The sequence below is a fragment of the Carcharodon carcharias genome, chromosome 11 (genome assembly GCF_017639515.1).
Source record: "Carcharodon carcharias isolate sCarCar2 chromosome 11, sCarCar2.pri, whole genome shotgun sequence".
NCBI lineage: Eukaryota > Metazoa > Chordata > Chondrichthyes > Lamniformes > Lamnidae > Carcharodon > Carcharodon carcharias.
In genome coordinates, this window is record NC_054477.1 from 70,781,962 (window position 1) to 70,799,408 (window position 17,447).

The 17,447-nt window shown below is 39.9% G+C and overlaps 1 protein-coding gene across 8 annotated transcripts in view; it reads left to right on the forward strand.

Annotated features, from left to right (window-relative positions):
* Nucleotides 1–17,447, forward strand: part of tgfbrap1 (transforming growth factor, beta receptor associated protein 1) — a 96,138-nt gene that overhangs the window by 16,151 nt on the left and 62,540 nt on the right. The gene's annotated exons all lie outside the window — the stretch shown is intronic.

Here is a 17,447-nt window from a genome sequence, read left to right on the forward strand (position 1 = left end):
CAGTTTTGAATCCATTATATAGTCTCATAAAAGCACATTTAATTCACTATTACTCAAAAGAGTGGAATTCAACTAGCCTGCTTAAGGAGAAAGGCAAATGTTTCTGTGATCTAATATTCTGATTCTATACTGTGTTCTGGAACCCTAAATGAACTGGAGGGGAGAGAAGATCTTAGTTTAGGGGGTAATGCAAAGAAAAATTGACAATGCGCCTTGCTATTGCAGCAACTGTGCCACAGAGCCTCAATATTCTTTTCTGCATCATATGCACCAGTCTTGAAAAGGAATCTGGACCAGGTGGAGTGGAAGCACATAATTGAGTAAAACAATAAGTAAGCAATGGGAGGCTTTCAAGGAGGTGATAGGTTGGTGTACACTCAAAGCACTCCTATGAGGGAGGAGCTAAAGGTCCCAAACGACAAAAGAAACTGAGATTAAAATGAAAGAGGTTTGTGATAAATGAGATTCATATTACAGTAGAGAATCTCTCAGGCTGCATGGTGCAGAGGAGAACAGAAGAAAAATAAGGAGGCAAAGTGAGTGTATGATATCAATTCAAGTCAATAAATTGTCACTTACAAAATCGGGGCTTAATAAATAACAGCCAATACCGACTTGTTAAAGGCAATAATCATGTCTCTCAAACGTCGTTGAGTTTTTAAGACCATAAGACGTAGGAGCAGAAGTGGGCTATTCGGCCCATCGAGTCTCCTCCGCCATTCAATGAGATCATGGCTGATTTGATAATCCTCAATTCCACTTTCCTGCCTTTTCCCTATAACCCTTGATTCCCTTACTGATTAAAAACTGTCCATCTCAGTCTTGAATATATTTAACAACCCAGCCTCTACAGCCCTCTCTGGTAAAGAATTCCACAGATTGAGTACCCTATGAGAGAGGAAATTCCTCCTCATCTCTGTTTTAAATGGGCACCCCCTTACTCTGAGATTATGCCCTCTGGTCCTCGACTCTCCCACAAAGGGAAACAACCTCTCAGCATCTATCTTGTCAAGCCCCCTAAGAATCTTAAATGTTTCAATAAGGTCATCTCTTATTCTTCTATACTCCAATGAGTACAGGCCCAACCGACTCAACCCCTCCTCATAAGAAAATCCCTCCATACCTGGGATCAACCTAGTGAACCTTCTCTGGACTGCCTCCAATGCCAGTACATCTTTGCTTAGATAAGGGGACCAAAGCTGTTTAGAGCCTTAAAGGTCTACAGCACAGAAAAAGGCCCTTCAGCCCATCAAGTCTGCGCTGGTCAAACAAGTAACTAACTAATCCCATTTTCCAGCGCTAGGCCCCATAGCCTTGTATGCCATGGCATCACAAGTGCATATCCAAATATTTCGTAAATGTCATGAGGGTATCTGCCTCTACCATCCTTTCAGGCTGTGAGTTCCAGATTCCCACCACCCTCTGGGTGAAAAAATTCCTCCTCACATCTCCTCTAAACCTCCTGCCCCTTACCTTAAATCTACGCCCCCTGGTTATTGATCCCTCCACCAAGGGGAAAAGTTCCTTCCTGTCCACCCTATTTATGGCATAATTTTATACACCTCAATCATGACACCCCCCTCAATCACCTCTGCTCCAGGGAAAATAACCCCAGCCTATCCAATCTCTCCTCATAATTAAAACTCTCCGGCCCAGGTAACATCCTGGTAAATCTCCTCTGCACTCTCTCTAGTGCAATCACATCCTTCCTTTAATGCAGATTCCAGGACTGCATGCAATACTCTAGCTGTGGCCTAACCAGCATTTTATACAGTTCCAGCATAACCTCCCTGCTCTTATATTCTATACCTCGGCTAATAAAGCTAAGTATCCCACATGCCTTCTTAACCACCTTATCTACTTGTCCCCCCTACCTTAAGGGACTGGTGGACATGCACACCAAGGTCCCTCTGATCCTTGGTACTTCCCAGGGTCCTACCGTTCATCGTGTAACTCTTTCGAGTACAAACACGGTTCCATCTGTTTCAGATGAAGTTACATTGTTTCATAGTTTGCCAATGTGAGATTTGAACTCTTGATCTTGGGGCTACAAGCCCAGTACCATAACCACTTGGCTATTTAGGCCAAGCCCATTCATCGTGTATTCCTGTGCCTTGTTTGCCCTGCTCAAGTGCATCATCTCACACTTATCCAGATTAAAGCCCATTTCCCACTGATCAGCCCATCTGACCAGCTTGTCTATATCCTCCTGTAACCTAAGGCTACCACAAATAGCAAGGGACCCAATACCAATCCCTGTGGAACCCCAACGGACGCAGGCATCCAGTCACAAAAACACCCTCGACCATCACCCTCTGCTTCCTGCCACTCAACCAATTCTGGATCCAATTTACCAAACTGCCTTGGATCCCATGGGCTCTTACCTTCGTTATCAGTTTCCCATGCGGGACCTTATCAAAAGCCTTGCTGAAACCCAAGTAGACTATGTCACTGTTCACAGTATTCTAGATGTGTAACTAGTGCTTTCTAACCAGTGTATTTTCGGTATGCTATTCATATCTCCTACCATGAAGGCTGAAGCAAAGTATTTATTCAACTCCTCTGCCATTTCCTGATTCCCCATTATTATTTCCCAGCCTCATTCTGTAAGGGCTCTATGTTCACTTTGGCCTCTCTCTTCCTTTTTATATATTTTAAAGAAGTCCTTACTGTCGGTTTTTATATTACTTACTAGTTTACCCTCAAAGGTTATTTTCTCCCTCTTTATTATTTACTTTCAAAAGGTTTAATAAATTGCCACATAATAAATCTGTTAACAAACGTGAAATCCATAGAACCATAAACAACGATGGATCCATAGATCCATAAATAACAGTACTAGCATGGATATGAGATTAGCTGTAAGGCAGAAAGCAGAGATGAATGGTGAATTGTTTGTTTTTCCAGAGTAGATAGATACGTGCAGTAGTATCCGTGAAGGTCAGTCTTGGGACCGCTGCTCTTTTTGATATATTAATGACTTCGACTTGGGGACAGAGGACGTGATTTCAAACTTTGCAGGTGGGACGAAGGTTGGAAATGTAGTAAACAATGAGGGAGTTGAACACAGACCTGAGGACAAGGGGAGATGCATGACAGGTGAAATTTTATGCAGACAAGTGTGAAGTGATGTGTTTAGGTAAAAAGGATGAGTGGCGATGTAAATTAAGTTGTAAAATTTTAAAGGGAGGTATAGGAGCATAGATCTTGGAATTCACATACAAAAATCCCTGAAGGTGACAGGATAATTTGGTGCAGACTAACTTGAATACTTTAACCCTGCTAAAGCATTCAATGTCCTTTGAATTAGAGAAGTAATGCACAAAAGCAAGGAAGTTATGATAAACCTTTTCCAAGTCACTGGTTAGACATCAGCTACATTAATGCACCCATTTCTGGGGAATATATTTTTTAAAAATGCCTTGGCATTCTTTCAAAGGTGCAAAGGAAATTTACCGGAATGGCATGAAGGAGAAGGGACTTCAGTTATATGAAGAGATTAGAGAATCTGGGATTATGTTTTGAGCAGAAAAGAGCTTAAACGGAGATTTGATAGAGGTATTTAAAATTAATGAGGGGGTTTGATAGAGTAGATGGAGAGAAATTGTTTCTGCTAGCAGGAAGGTCTGTAACCAGAGGGCAAAGATTTAATATAATTAGGAAAAAAGACGGGGAGATGTAAAAAAAAAAAAAAAAATTTTTTACGCAGATAGTTATGTGGGATGCCACCTGTTATGTGGATCAAATTAATGCCAACAACACTGGGTTTGATACCATTCCAGCTGAGGAGAGGTTTGGAGCCTGCCTTCTCGACCTACCTGTAGTTTTAAAAAAAACACCACTGCACTTTGGCGAATGATTGCCAAGACCTGCCTTCAGAAAGAGAATTAGAGGAGAAGAAAGTTATGACCTGGAATGCTCTGCCTGAAAGGGTGGTGGAAACTGATTCAGCTGTAACTTAAAATGGAATTAGATATATACTTAAAGCAAAAATTAAAGGGAACTTGTCGGGCAATTCTTTTAAAGAGCTGGCATAGGCATGGTGCACTGAATGTCCTTATTCTGTGTCATGCTTGTTAAAAATAATTAAATGAACAAAAGATTCTTTGAATTGATTTTGAAACATCACCAAACAATGAGTACATTTCTAATTGGGTTGTCTATTGTAAAAAAAATTAGAACTCTTTCATAGAGTCAAAGAGCACAGTCATAGAGTCCTAAAGGCACAGAAGAAGGTTGTTTAGCTATCAAGTCCTTGCTGGCTCTCTGTAGAACAATCCAGTAAATCCCATTCCCAACTCTATCCTGTGGCCTTAGAAATTTGTTTCCCTCAAGTGCCTATCCAATTTTGTTCTTAAATAGTTGATCATCTCTGCTTCCACCACCCTCAGTTAGTAAATCTGTGTTGCATCTTCCTATCCCTTCTGTCAAAAAGCATTATCTCATACTTCTCTGTTTTAAAGTCCATCTGCCCCTTGTCTGCCCTTTCTGCTAACCAATCTATGTTGCAGTCGGTTGGTATCACCGTCTTTGCCACACCTCCAAGGTTGATATCATTGGCAAATTTGGTAATGTTTCTGTTCCAAAATCAAGTCATAAAGCAGTGGTTCCAGCACTGACCTTTGGATCTCCACTGTCTACCACCCTACAATCTGACAAAAACCTTTTGCCACAATTTGCTATTTTCTTTCCTTAAGCCAATTTTTTTATCCTTAATTTTTTAAGCTGGCACTGATCCCGCTGTTCCATAAGCCTCAATTTTGTTACTCAGTCTTTTATGTACATTGTCAAATGGTTTGGTTTCTTAAATCTATAGAGAAAACATACACTGCATTCTCTTCATCAATCTTCTTTGTTACATCATCAAAAACACTCAATTAGATTAGTCAAACATGATCTGCCTTTTACAAATCTGTGCTGGCTCTCCTTAAATAATTCAAAGTGCTGTTGATTTTTGTTTGTTCCTCAATTATTGTTTCTAAAACCTTGCCGACCACTGAAACTGACCAGTCTGTAGTAACTAGAAATGCCCTTGCACCCTTTCTTGAATTAGGGTGCCACATTTGCTACTTTCCAATCCTCTGGCACCACCCCTGTATCTAGGGAAGTTTAGAAGATTATGGCACAGCCTGCCTTTCCAAAAGATCCTGTCTCAATTTTCATCCCACCCATTACCTCTACCAGCTTAGCTTCCTCTTTGATAACCACCAACACAAAGTACTCATTAAACATTCCAGCCTTGCCCTTTGTTTCTAAGCATATCTCGCCCTCTCTCTCTGGTAGGACCCACCCTGCTTTACTACCCACTTACTATTTACATGCCGGTAGAAGATTTTTAGGCTCCCTTATATTAGTTATCATTTTATTTTACCCTGGTTAGTTCCCCCTCACATCACCTTGAAGTTAGTCCTCTCCGATTTAGAAGTTCTACATTGGATTGTTCCTGGTTCTTCTTCATTATTAATTTAAACCTTATGCTACATTGATCAGTCTCATCCAACTGTTCCCCCACAGACACTTGGTTCATTTGGCCCACCTCATTACCCACCAGATCCAGCAGTGCCTGCTTTCTAGTTGGACCAAGAACGCACTGGTCAAAGAAGTTCTCCTGAATACATTTCATAAATCCTTTCTCCTTTCCTTCTATTCTAACATTATTCCAATCAATATTTAGATAATTAAAGTTCCCTTCATATCACCACTCTATAATTCTTGCACATCAGATTTTTTTTTCTGTAGATTTATTCCTCTTTGTTGCATACTCCTTGTGTAGAGATTCATAGTCTGATGTATTTGTGTTAAAAGTGTGGACAGAATTTTAAGTGCATCTCATGTTCAAATTCATCAATTAATCAAATGCAGAGTTTATATAGTAAAGCAAAAGATGTGTAATTGTGGTTCATTACACTTATAATGCTGGCAAATGTTTTTTTGTTCCAAAGTGGATAACATATTCGTTTGCAACCTCCACTATCTCTCCTGTCTAAAGAAAACCTTCTGCTGAAATGTGCCGTTGCATATTAACTCTGTAACATGTTTTAAATACTGGGTGGACCGGAAATGGCTGTGGTCCTGTTCTATGTAGTTAAATCTACAAGGTACAAAGAATATTTTGTTGTTTATGTGACAAAGTTTTGGGACAATTTTGTCATGCAAGGCTCAAAACTGATTTCTCTGGAACTTGTATAGCTGCATAGGTATTTGAATTATGTTTTAAGGTATTATGTTTAAAATAGATCCAATTAATAATGAACGCTTGATTAATTAGTGCTGCCCTGCAAGACCCTAATAAATAGTTGCTCAAAAAATTATTCAGAATAGTTGCTGAGTCACATATTAGTTTAATTGATAAAACTCCGTAGGTTGAGTAAAACATGTTTTTAGATTTTTTTTCTATTTTCTATTCATTTGTAGTGTAAAAAAGCATGCTAAAAGGTTCAGTGTATGTTGAGGAATATTAGAAAAAGTAAACTATAGAAAAATGGCAAATCACATTGTGCAAAATATTGTTTAACATTTCAACTAGTATACTAATCTTTAAATGATCTGAGGGAAACTTTGAGACATGTAACATATTGATACAAAGGATCCAGCAATTTTTAATAAAACTCCTGGAAAAATCTGGGATCTACACTCAATGTAATTTTTGAAATCCATCAGCTAAATGATTTTTCTGTAGAGGACTAGGTCAAGTGAAGTTTCTGTTCAATATCATTCTCATTCTATGCTATCGTTTAATTGTTCAGAGTTGTCCCACTTTATTTAACTATTTGTAGGCTTTCCTATTTCTGCACTAAAGTATGGGACTGCTTGTATAATGTATGCAATGAATTATAAATGTTTCTTGTGAATTTAGTAATTTTCTGTGGAAAGAATTCCATGGGGGTAAAAAGCTAAGCTCTTGTCATTGTGCTACTTGATTTTTGTGCCATCTGTGGAAGTAGCTAGTTGCTGTATGCTTGATCCTTTTGTCCAGTCTCTGATTAAGAACATAAGGACAAAAGATATAGGAACAGAAGCCCATACAGCCCATTGAGCCTGCTCCACCATTCAGGATGATCGTGGCTGAGCTTGGGCTTCAATTCCACTTTCTCACCCACTCCCCATATTCCTCGATTTCCTATGAGACCAAAGCCTAAATATATTCAATCATGGCCAGCCTCTGGGATAGAATTTTCCAAAGCTTCACAGTCCTTTGAGTGAAGAAATTTCTCTCAAAGTCAGTTCAAATAATCGGCTCTTTATCCTGAAACTCACCCCTTGTTCTAGGTTCCCCAGTCTGGGGAAATAATGTCTCAGTATCTACCCTGCTAAGCCCCATCATAATCTTGAATGTTTCAATGAGATCACCTTTCATTCTTTTAAACTGCCGAGAATATAGACCCAATTTACTCAGCCCTTCCTCATAAGACAACCCTCTTTTCCCAGGGACCAATCTAGTGAACCTTCACTGTACTACCTCCAATTCCTTAAATCTTAAACATGGAAACCAAACTTGCACACCGTATTCCAGATGTGATATTATCAAAGCTCCATAAGATTGTAGCAAGACTTCTTTATTCTTGTACTCAAATCCTCTTGCTATAAAAGCCAACATACCATTTGCTTTCCTAATTGCTTGCTGTACCTGCATGCTGACTTTTTGTGTTTTTTGTACGACTACACCCAAGTCTCTCCGAACATCAATGTTTACAAGTTTCATGCATTTTTTAAAATATTCTGCTTTTCTATTATTGTGTCTAAAGTGAATAACTTCACACTTACCCACATTATACTCCATCTGACATCTTGTTGCCCACTCACTTTACCTGTCTATATCTCTTTGCAACCTGTTTGTCCTCTTCACAGCTTGCATTCAAACCAAGCTTTGTGTCGTCAACAAACTTGGGCACATTACCCTCTGTCTCTGTGTCTAAGTCATTAGTAGAGACTAATAGCGGAGGCCCTAGCACTAACCCTTACAGCGCTCCACTTGTCATAGCCTGTCTACTTGAAAATGCCCATTTATACTTACTTTCTGCTTCCTGTCCATTAACCAATCCTCTATCTATGCTGATAAATCACCCCCAACTCCATGCACCATTATCTTGCATATTAACCTTTTGTGTGGCACCTTATCGAATGCCTTTTGGAAATCCAAATATACTACATTACTGGTTCCTCTTTATCTACCCTACTAGTTAACACCCTCAAAAACATTCTAATAAATTCGCCAAACAGGATTTCCATTTCGTATAACCCTGTTGGCTTCTAATCATACTATGCTATTCTAAGTGCATTGTTAAGACTTCCTTAATAGGTTCCAGCCCTTTCCTGATGACTGATGTCAGGCTAATTGACCTGTAGTTCCCTGTTTTCTCTCCCCCTCCTTTCTTGAAAAGTAGTGTTGACTTTGCTAATTTCCAATCTGCTGGGACCATTCCAGAATCTTGGGGACATTGGAAAACACGACGACTATCTCTGCAGCTGTCTATTTTAGAACCCTAAGAGGTAGGCTTTCAGGGCCTGGGGATTTGTTGGATTTTTAGTCCCTTGAGCTTCTCCATTATGTCTTCTCTGCTGACATTAATTACCTTAATATCCTCACTTATTTGCACCTAGGTTACCCTCAATTTCTGGTATGTAACTTGTGTCTTTTACTTTGGAAGACTACACAAATGTTTTGTCTGTGTCTCAGCCATTTCCTCATTCCCAATAATAATTTCTCTTATCTCTGTTTTCAAGACTCCAATTCTTTCTTTAGCTACTCTCTTCTTTTTTATTTATTCCAGTTTATTTTTTTCTATTCATTCATGGGATATGAGTGTCACTGGCTAGGCCAGCATTTATTGCCCATTCCTAATTGCCCTTGAGAAGGTGGCGGTGTGCTGCTGCCTTGAACTGCTGCAATCAATATGTTGTAGGAACACCCACAGTGCTGGAAGTTCTAAGATTTTGAACCAACAACAGTAAGGGAATGGCGATATAGTTCAAAGTCAGGATGGTGCATGGCTTGGAGGGGGACTTGCAGGTGGTGGTGTTCCCATGCATCTGCCTTTGCCCTTTGAGGTGCTAAAGGTTGCAGATTTGGATGGTGCTGTTGAAGGAGCCTTGGTAAGTTGCTGCGGTACATCTTGTGGACGGTACACAATGTTGCCATAATGCATTGGTGGTGGAGGGAATGAATGTTTAAGGTGGTGGATGGTGTGCCAATCAAGCGGGCTGCTTTTTCCTGGATGGTGTCAAGCTTCTTGAGTGTTAGTGGAGCTGAGTGGCCCTGGCAAAACCGGAATTGAGCGTTAGTGCTTCAGAGCTCTGAAGATTAGTCATACAGACTCAACATTAACTCTGTTTCTCTCTCCACAGATGCTGTCAGACCTGCTGAGTTTTTCCAGCATTTCCTGTTTTTATTTCAGATTTCCAGCATCCACAGTATTTTGCTTTTATCAGGAGGTTGCCTTGCTCCTGTCTGACCTGATGTCATGAGATTTCATGGGGCCCAACGTTGATGTTGAGGACTCCCAGGGCAACTGTCTCCCGACTGTATAACACTGTGCCACCACTTCTGGTGGGTCTGTCCTGTTGGTTGGACAGACACCCAGGCACGGTGATCGTGGTGTCTGTAAGGTATCATTCCGTTGAGTATGATTATGTAAGTTTTGGCTTGTTTAGTCTGTGGGACAGCTCTCCCAAATTTGGCCCAAGCCCCCAGATATTAGTTAGGAGGACTTTGCAGGGTCAGCAGGGTTGGGTGTGCCATTATTGTTTCCAGTGCCTAGGTTGAAGCTGGGTGGTCAGTCCGGTTTCATTCATTTTAGACTTTGTGGTGGTTTGATACAACTAAGTGGCTTGCTGGGCCATTTCAGAGGGCAGTTGAGAGCCAGCCATGTTGCTGTGGCTCTGGAGTCACATGTAGGCCAGACCAGGCAAGGATGGCAGATTTTCTTCTCTAAGGGGTATTAGTGAACCTGATCATTTTTTGCAACAATCGACAATAGTTTCGTGGTCACCATTAGACTAGCTTTCAATTCCAGATTTACTAATTGAATTTAAATTCCAGCAGCTGCTGTGGTGGTATGTGAGTGCGTGCCCCCAGAGCATGAGCCTGGGCCTCTGGATCAGTCGTCTACGGTACTGCCTCCCCATATACTTGTAAAAGCTCTTCCAATCTGTTTTTATATTCCTGGCTAGTTAATGCTCCTATTTTTTTCCCTATTCTACCAACTTCTTGGTGGTCCTTTGCTGGTTTCTAAAACACTGTCAATTCTCAGACTTGCTACTATTTGTTGCAACATTATAAGCCTCTCCTTTTAATCTAATACTATGCTACACCACCTTCGTAAACCACAGATGGATCTTACTCAGAGTTTTTGTCTTTCAGTGGAATATATTTTTGTTGAACATTTTGAATTGTTTCTTTACGTGTTTCCCACAGTTTATTAACCATTGTACCTTTGTCTTTTTACCAATCAACCTTAGCCAGCTCTCTTACCTCCCCACCCTCCCATCGCCATATCCATGTAATTGGCTTTGATTAAGTTTTAAGGCTTTCTTGATCATGATTGGAATGCCATTCAGTGTAGAACACTGATTTCAATCATAGTTTCTTTGAATGTGAAAACAAGCTGAAATTTTCTTTTACGATTAACGAATTAAAGTGAGAGGTGGATAAGAGCTCAGCTGCAGTCATTAAATTTGGAAAATTGAATAGGTTTCTCAGATTACAGAAGAATATACATCTGTTGATATGGCTGGTAAATGAGGAAAAACTTTGTCAATGACTGTTGTATTTCCATAGCACTAGTTCCGTTCAGAAAGATGTCTTACTACTTTACAATGAAGGCAAAAAGAAAAGACTTGCATTTATATAGTTCTTTTCATCACTACTGGATGATTCAAAGCACTTCAAAGCCAATGAAGTACATTTTGAAGTGTCGTCACTAATGTAGGAAACGTAACAACTAATTTGTGTACAGCTAACTATGACTCTAAATCAGAACAGGCTGAAAGTACTTAGCAGGTTGCACAGCATCTGTGGAGAGAGAAACTGAGTTATGGTGACCTCCTATTCTCTCCACAGATGTTGCTTGACCTGCTGAGTGTTTCCAGTATTTTCTGTTTTTTGTTCAGCTTTCCAGCGTCTGTAATGTTTTGCTTTTGTATTAGGAAGATAAAGGAAATGATGGGGGTTGGGAGGGGGTGCGGGGAAAGGGAGACTTTTGAAATGAGGAAGTGGGTAGCAAGGCAGAGTGATTGTGATGGATTTTCTGCAGTAGATAGGAGCAGTTACCAATGGTCGCTTAGAGAGAATAGGAAGCCAGACGTAAATCGGTTGGGGTATAGGATCAAAGAGTGCATTTGGAATGCAGGTCTAGAGAAGATCACTGGGATAGGGTGGAGTGAGACCATGGAGACTAGAAAATGAAGTTGTTTTGGGGCATGGAGAGCTAGTGGAGTCAGTTTGCGTGGGCAGTACAGGGACTGTGGGAGAGTAGGATTTTGTATAGGTAAGTTGTAGTGTTGAGGCAGAGTCATTGCAAAAACTTGGAAATGCCAATCCTCAATATTTCCTCATGTTTTTAGCCATATCCGTGGATGTATTTAGTGGCTGTCTGTTCTTTTGAGGTGATTTTATTTTCTGAGCTTTCATTTCGGTATTTGTCTCCTTTTATTGCCAAGATTTTTGTTTTTACAGTTTGTGTGGAGCCTACATTGTTTCCTGTCCTATTCTTGCTTTACTTACTCAAGTGAGTGGAAGATTACTGTGTTATTTTCATAATGAGGGAAGTCACTGCTAGAAAATCAAGTTGTTCCATTCAGTATCAGCATCAGGTTCTCCCAGACGAACTGAAAAGCAAAGGAGCCTCTATCAATTTGTATTCCTGTCTTTGTACAAGTGAAGGAAAGTTCGGAGCAGAAAGTGACTACACTTTAAAATTAAGAGACCAGCCTTAGAAATGGATCGGACGTGGAGGAAGAAGCTGACTTTGAACATGAATGTGTAGGGGAAAAAAAGACTAACTGATCCATTAAGCTTGTCCTATCCCTATATGCTGCAACTGCCAAACATATTATCAGCACTGCCCTTGATCATTATACTTGCCTGGGATAGGCAAATGAACTAAGAAATCTGACATCAGTCAGAAAAATCAGTGGGCAATTCCTCTTCAACCCCTGACTGTAATCAAGCAAGATTTTGGAGACCATTGATTTGTATTACTAGTCTTAACTAACTACCTAACTTTGATAACTTGCGTTATCTTCCACTAGCTGGAACTTAACTGCAGCAAATCCACTCTCTCCTCATGTTATGACACACTGCTTCAGAGATTGAAGACCTGCCGCAAAAAAAGTCTCACCTAACTGTTTTTGTAACTTGAACTGATGCCTCCTTGTCCTCCCCTGCCTATCTAGCTCACATAATTTGTACACTTGGACAGAATATAATTCCTTAATTACTTCAAAGGCCTAAATGATAACTCTCAATGTATTTTACCAGACTTGACTACCTTCCCCCTTCCCATCCCACTCCGCTCCTGTTCTCCTAAGCCTATCCTGATGACTGAACTAAGTATCCATCAAGTGGTCCACTTCTGAACCTTTTCCAAGATCAAGATCCCAGTATCCCTCACTAAGTGAGAAACTAGCCATAGTAATATCGTTATGGCCCTAGCAAGGCCTTGTACACAATAAGAACTGTACTTCTAGTTTTTATACTTAATTGAACTATATACTGAAGCAGCCTATTCGCATGAGTTGCAGTTGAGAGATACTGGCTATGGACTTTCAGTTTTTTAATGAACTATGGCTTGCAGTTTGTTTTTTCTACTCCACAGTATTGAATTGGCATCTGTTTGTAGTTTATATATACCTATCATACAGCAGCATTGCCTACATTTGATAGTCATCTACCAAACTTTAACCTATGCCCTAAATCCATCTAGATCCACCTGTGGACTAATTCTTTTCCCCAAAATTTCTCACTGTTGCATGGGTTTTGATGACATTAGCAAATTTGTGACCACTACTTTGTCTCCACTCAGATCATTAATAAAGACAATAAATCTAATGTGGATCCTAGCTGAATTGTACTAGTGACTGCTCCCCACACGCGGTTACTATCATTATTATCTGACCTCTGTGTGAATGCAACTGATTCACTATCTAACCTAAAATCTGCTTGTCAGTTCTACAAGAACTACTTGGTAATCTTCTATGCAACACTTTCTCAAAAGGCTTTTCAAAAATGAAGAAACACAATGTCTACCCCCCAAAAAAGATAAATTTGTTAAGACAGAGGATTGCCTGTTCCAGTGTCATGCTGTGATTCTCTACTAAACTGCTTTTTCTAGATGATTCTACAATGCATGTCTAATAAAGCAAAATAATGTGGATGCTGGAAATCTTAAATAAACAAATGCTGGAAATACTACAGCTCAGACAGCACCTATGGAGGAAGAATTAATGTTTCAGGTCAATGGATTTGATGAACTGTCAGTTGTGTCTCAATACCCTTCAGCAGCTAATCTGTAAACCATAACAGTTTTCTGAATAGAACAGTAATGTGGTTGTTTGGATTTAACTTATGGTGATGGAGGCATGATAGGTGCTGATGGGAAACTTAAGAGGCTGGCTTAAGTTTTGATAATATTAAATTGGCAGAAATCTGGTCATCCTTGTCTTGATGTCAATAGCAGTTCCCAATATAATAGATTGGAATTGATAGAGTCGAAAAGATAAAACTGAATGTTAATGCTGCTGGATCCTGACCTGTACTCCTGAATGATGTTGAAGTAACATTCAAATAAGATGAAAGAGAATGGAGCTCTGCGAGGCGCATTGTGGGCTGCAGGGGGAAGAACATTTAAGAGAGATATGTTGATGTTGCAACAGGTAAAATTGGAAACCCAAGAAAGCAATGTCACAAAGTTGAACTGCAGAAGATGCAATATTAACAAGGCTAAATAAGCAGAAACAAGCTGAAGTATGAGGAACAATACTGAGCTACAGTTGGACAGGATATCGTTTGTGATCTTGACCAATGTGACCTTTGTGCTGTTGAGTGGGTTGGAAGCCAAAATTGAAGATTTCGTAGTGTGTGATGCTAAAAATGGCTGAAAATTGTCACCACATCAAGCTAAGCCATGCAGATGAGTTTAGTCTGTTTTACCAACTCTCACTAAACAAATCTCTTAACTTCAGGTTATGGGAAATAAGTGGAGAAAAAGAGCAAGGTAGGTCTAGGCAGTTTTGTTTTAATTACTTTTATGCAGAAGGTGGTGGATTAGTTTGAGGTGTGCGGTTGGGTGGTGGAAGTGAAAGGGATAATTGGGTAGGTATTCAAGAAAGATGTATTAGTTTTAAGACCAGCCAGAAAGGCTGTGGAATATTTTCTTTTTATTCATTCCTGTGCACACTTCTAGTGTGTCAGCTTATGTACTAATTGGGCTGGTAAATCTGCAAACGGATGCAATTCAGGAGCCTATATTCGATGACATACAAAAGCAACAATAACCCTTGGATGATATCAACTTCTTGGCGGTTCTGAGAATTGTCCAGGCAAAATAAATGTTTATGCTGATAATGGATCGTTATCTCAGACAAAAGGGAGTCAGCTTTGAGCAATTGTCTATTTAGCTGCAAATGTGACAAGTGATGTTCAGCCTTTCAATCATTGAAGAATACAGAAGTGCGTCTTTCAGCAACACATTACAATCAATGTGACCATAAATATGATGAGGTGAGACTATGATGCCTACAGCAGTAAAGATATAAATGAGGAATGATTCAAGAGCTTTTAATTAATCGACATTGACTCATTGACTTTAGCATGTGATGTGGGGATACAAAATGAGAAAGTTGCTTCCGCCGTAGCAATACCAAAAACCATCTGTTGCAGGCAGAAGCTTTGTGGCAGCTTTTTTTTTTTTGTCCCAATCCTCAATATATTTTAGGGAATCTGTTTGTAATTCTTCACCATAACAATACTAACCATATCATCTTGACTTTAATGGTTACACTGGAAGCATCTAGATATCTAGTCAGGTGAAAACATTGTCTACAGTAATCTAGAGATTTCTCACTCTGCCTGCTTGCTGTGTACTTGCGCACTACTCCTCCCCTACCCCCCACCTCTTTTTCTCCCCACCCCATGCCAAAAAATGGGAGATTTTAGTCAAAAAGACTGAATGCAACACTAATTTGGGCTGAAGCAGATACACTGCAAAATGAGGCACCTAATTCCAGAACGATGTTGGCTGCATTTAATGCACGTTATAGCTGCTGAAGGGATAGGCAGAAGATCATTTAGTGACATTAAGTGGGCTTTGAAGGAAACCCTTGACTTTAATGAGATTATCAATAAGAGAAGGGGATTGATGATTGAATTTCCAGCTTTCTTTAATGGAAATACTTACACACGAGTTCCCAGTTTGGCCAATCAAGTACTTGTTTAATTTTTCTTCTCTCTTCCTTCTGGGAGATCGTCGTTTACTTGCTGGTTATTGAAATGTACTGCCATATTCCTGTCGCAGGTTACACATCAGTCATCTTGAGAATGGTGTGTGGTGTATTGGACCTTGAGAAATAAAGATGAAAAGTTTCAAAATCTTGGTTATCTTTGGCTGCAAATCTTTATTGACTTCCATACTGTAAGACCTTTCCTGGCATCTATAAGCAAATCATTGGTGCTTTCCATATGACATCTATCTTAACAGCTTCATTGTTTGGGGGAAAAAGGCTTTTTAAAAAATGTTATGATCTCCACCCTATGTTATCCCTGAACAAGCCTGATCCCAGAGTGGAACCCAATTTGATAGATCCTAACTTTTATTTGTTTGTTTAGGTACGTGGAGAGTAACTACTGAACAGAATCTCAGGAGTCAGCTGATGAAGTTTTAATAAAAGAATAAAACATTTGTTAAACAAGAAAAATGAACTATATTACAATACTCCTTCACCTACAACTATACCTTTACAGATATACAGATTTGTAGGGATAACAAGTTACAAAAGTTATCTTATACTCTCATGTGTACAGTAAGTACATTGCCCATGTACCAATAGGCACCTGTGGTCAGACACACCACACTCTGAAACTAAGTGACAGATGCCACCTCAACCAGATGCTATGGGTCTCTCCTCTACTCCCCCCAGATGATTGTCACACAGTGAACCGACCTGTCTCACTGCACTCCATCTTTCACAAGAGGATAATCAATCTCCACTCTCCAAGACCTCGCCTTGAAATCTTCTCCCAAACTGGCGCTTTCTCTCAGATGCCTTCTGCAAGGTTCACCTCCAGGGTTTTGAACTCTCCTGATGTTGCTGTTCCCTGAGTCACCGCATGCATTCAAGCTATCTTCCATGCACTCTCTCTCACGACTCAGCCGTCCATAGTACATATTGCTTCACATGCCCATAGCAGAGTTACAGACCTTCAGTTGTCTCTCTGGACTTTCTTTCCTCTTGTAAGCTGTTCTAATTTTAAATCTGCTTTTTGCAGCATTTGTCTCTTTGATTCTGAAGCTTGGAGCCTTTCTGCCCCTCACTCTCAACTTCACTTAACGGGACCTTTTCCAAGTTCCTGTCCTTCCCTTGACTAGAAGGTCTGCTTGGGACTTCCACTCCCCTGGATTTTTGGGTCTTTTCCTTAGCTTGGGACTGACTATCTGTCTCCTGGGCTGCTTCTGCCTGGCAGCTGTCTTCAAAACCCGCTGAACTCCAACAGCTTCTAAAACAAACTGCTGTTTCTAGCTTTTCTGTGTGTCTGTGGGAGGGACCCGCCTCACTGGACCCCTGTTTCTAGGCAACAGTCCAATTCTTCCACCCTTTATTTAGCATAGCTTAGTCATAAAAAACCTTATTAGAAATGCAGGCACCTTTTTAAAGTGAAACTAAAACTTAATTTGACCTTTCTTAACACAGAAATACAATCAAATTTAAACTTTAAAGTAAAACTTATTCCTAATGCCTACAGATACCAATATAACTAACTTAAACTATCTCTATTTCCTAACAAAAAAATGTATTTTGAAAGCTAAAGCAGTGTTTGTGTTCCATGTATATGATTGTAATAACTTCTACTCTGAAAATTTATGCATTTTTAAAAAACAGTTATACAGAACTTTACAGCACAGCAACAGGTCTATTCTGATGTTTATGGTCCACTTGAGCCTTCTCCCACCTTACTTCATCTAACCCTATTAGCATCCTCTTCTATTATTTTCTGCCTCAAGTGTTTATCTAGCTTCCCCTTAAGTACATCCACCTCAACCTCGGCAGCTGGTTGCAGGTTCCACCTTCTCCTCATTCTCAAGATAAAGAAGAGTCTCCTAAATTCCCAGTTGGATTTATTAGTGACTGTCTTGCATTTAGAATAATTTTAGACAGCCCCACAAGTGGAAATATCCATACCTTTACCCCCCTCAAACCCCTTCATAATTCTAAAGACCTCTAGTAGGTCAACC